This window comes from Adiantum capillus-veneris, chromosome 5, assembly GCF_014529385.1.
Source record: "Adiantum capillus-veneris isolate H3 chromosome 5, ASM1452938v2, whole genome shotgun sequence".
NCBI classification, from domain to species: Eukaryota; Viridiplantae; Streptophyta; class Polypodiopsida; order Polypodiales; family Pteridaceae; genus Adiantum; species Adiantum capillus-veneris.
In genome coordinates this window covers 91,938,814-91,942,353 of record NC_140935.1, presented here as the reverse complement: position 1 = coordinate 91,942,353, position 3,540 = coordinate 91,938,814, and positions in this window count along the sequence as shown.

Below are 3,540 nucleotides of genomic sequence, written 5' to 3'. Positions count from 1 at the left end.
ATCACCGACCACCCACAACAAAATGGTCATGCCGAGCGCAAGAATCACACACTATTCAAAGCCGTTCATGCCATGCTTCTTCAAGCTAGCCTCCCATATACATATTGAGAAGAAGCTACACCCACTCTCTGCTACCTTCAAAACCGCATCCCATCCACCCGCAATCCTACTACTATGCTCTACACCCTCTGGCATAGTCACCCACCTCATCTTGGCCACCGTCACATCTTTGGAAGCATTCCATACCCACTTATGATGCAACCTATATCAAAACTATCACCACGTGCTCAATGCATGACTTTTGTCGGCTATGGTGATCGCTTTGGCATCAAGGCATACCGCCTCTATATCCTAGACCATCACAAGTTTATGTTCACTCGAACCTTTGTCTTTGATGAAGAATTCATAATATCAGGTAAATCTTCTCCAGCATTGCACACTACATTCTCATCACCAATCCACTCTTCTTGTCAATCTTTGTTGACGGCCTCACCCACCCATGCAAATTCCCCACCCTTCTTGGCACAATCTTGAGCGTCCGTTAACCATCCAAAGGCCTCCCCTCATCGCCCATCCCCCTCCTCGTGCCCCACATTCTCATGCATAGCCAATCAGCAATACTCCTACACCACCTCTTGCACCCATGTCCTTGCAGTTGACACCATCCCCAACACCGTCCGCCCCAGCTGCCACTCTCATCATCACCTCTTATTCATCGCCCTCACTTACCGCACTCACTCACAATTACATCCTCACCTCATCGCACTCCAGTTTTTTCACCTCAAAAATCCTTATTTTTGCTTCGTGGCGACTCCAACATGACACGTGCACTTCAAACGGTAAGTAAAATCACCACCCCTTTATCCCTTGCTCCACCTCGTGAGCACCCATCACCTTCGCTATCGGCCTCACCTTCACAGTCGCCATCTTTTTTTCCGCAACTTCCACGAAGCCTTTCCAGGCACTCCATCCCAGTAGGTGTCGGCAAATTCGAGCCCCACAACTCTACTTCTGCCACCTCACCATCATAGCACATCTTGGCTATACTCTTGGACCAAGCTGCCTCTAGCACTATAAGAGGAGTTGTCTATAATCGCTAACATTGCCGTGGAAAAACAAAGGAAAAAGGAGAGAGAAAACTTTACGGGGGCGGCAATAACTACGGGTATGAATGTGATAGTGGTTTCTCAGCAATAAACGCGGTAATAGTCACGGCAATATACCCGCTGCTATTACCACGACCTTTGCCGTTGTTATTACCGCGCTTATTACTGCTACATGCCAATTCAAAAATAAAGGTGCTCATTTGTGGGTGGCCCAAATGAGCACCTTTATTTTTGACCTGCATAAAACAATAAAACATCAATTGTTTTTTGGAAGAGTATAAAAAATACCAAAGAACTGAAATTGAATTTACTTTACCTTGACAATTTAAAATGTAGAAGATCAACTATTTAAAAAAGTTACAATAAAAAGTAAATAGTTGTATATACATTGTTGTTACCATATACATGTGTTAGTGATGTGTGTGAACACACTAGGACCACCGGGGTATTTTTTCCGTCTTTAGGAGGTTTTTTTCCTCGTGCATTGTATATACGCCCATCACTCTAGGGCTATCTATCTTTCCATTTCACACTAAGTAACACTCTCTATTGTGTGCCTTGAGCTTCCTTCGTCTTCTCCAAGCTGTGTGAATTTCTCTGCAACCCTAATTCCAACAATTGGTATCAGAGCAGGTTGCATCCTCCTGGGCTTAGTCGCCAGCTGCTCCAGCACACGCCTACTCACTTTCTCTGTTTTCAGTGAGCTTTGGCGAGCGTTCGCAGGTCGACAAATATTTCTAGCGAGCTCGTAGAGGTCGGTCTGCTCAGATTTTTGATTTGGGCTCATTTCGGCCTCCATTTCCACTACAAGCAGGTATGCACAAGCAATTTCATCATTTTGTGCAGAAATGTTGTCAGTGCCGGTTTTTGCATAACAAGTGCCTTATAGTCTTCTATGGTTTGTGCTATATAGCACGTGTTGTTCCCACTTCGTTTTTCCTATTTTCAAGCAGTTTTCACATCAGGTGCAACATTTACCATGGCTGACAACAACAACATAGATGTGTTCAAGATGTTTGCTACTGAGGACAGGTTGGATGGGGATAATTACCCTATGTGGGCTTATATGATGCAACACATTCTTGTGTCAAAGGGCGTCTAGAATATTGTGCAGGGCATCGATGTACGTCCTGGTTCTGAGGATGTAGGCGATGTTGAGGATGTTGCAGGTCTTGCTGCAAGGATTGCTGCTATTAAAGTTGTTTTGCCTACGACAAAACAAGCTCATTGGGATGTAAAGGATGCGCAGGCTCATGCATTGATTGCATTGTCTGTGAAGTGCACCATTGTTCCTCATATTCGTTCAACAAAATCTGCAAAATAGGTTTGGGATATTCTAGAAGGTCTTTATGCAAGCCGCAATGAGGCTAAAATTGCTTTGCTGCGTAAAGAGCTGGAGTCGAAGATTATGCATGAGGAAGATGATATGGACACTTTCCTTACTAGTGTTAAGGATATCAATGAACAGCTTATTTTTACAGGTGAAGTCGTTTCAGACAGTTTCCTTGTGTAGACTGTTCTTGATGAACCTGTAACCTTTGCTTTCAGCACTATAACAAAAAAATATTACATTTGACAGCCTTATCATCCAATTTTTTGCATTGTGTTTGTGGCACCAAAGCATATGCCAAACAGCCAAAAACACGCATGTCCTCAATAGAAGGCTTTCTATCTTGCCATGCTTCATATGGAGTAATAGACTGCAAAGCTTTCGTAGGACACCTGTTTAGTACATAAGTGGCACACATGATGGCCTCAAACCAAAAAGAATGCGGCAAAGCTTGACTTTTGACCATACATAATGCCATTTCCGTCAGTGACCTATTTTTCCTCAGCAACACCATTTTGCTGAGGTGTATAAGGCACTGTACATTGGTGTTTTATCCCACGACTAGCCAGAAATGCATTAAATTCATGAGACATATACTCCCCCCCTCGATCGAAACGGAGGGTGCCCATAGTACATTTCGAGACATTTTCAGCCATAGCCAGAAATTGTTTGAAGCACATAAAAACTTCGGACTTTGCTTTAAGCGGAAATACCCATGCATGCCTGGAGTAATCATCAATGAAAGTCACGAAGGATAGGTAATTGCCCAAGGATGGAGTTTGCATGGGCCCGCAAACATCACTATGCACAAGCTGCAACCTGCATGTGGCCCGAACTGAACCATCCTTTGGAAACTTAGAATGCTGCATCGTACCAAAAATACAGGCTTTATAAACATGTTTGACAGGTGCTTCAAGAGGCAGCAAAGAAGCAACCATATCAGATTTCTGCAAACGTAGCAAACTGGAAAAATTCAGATGACCAAAACGTGCATGCCAAAGTTTTGCATCTGAAATAGCCCTTAAATCTGCAACAACATTTGAAAATTTTTGCCCACACTTGTCATACAAAGTGAGCTTATACAGGCCACGGCACAAAGGGCGA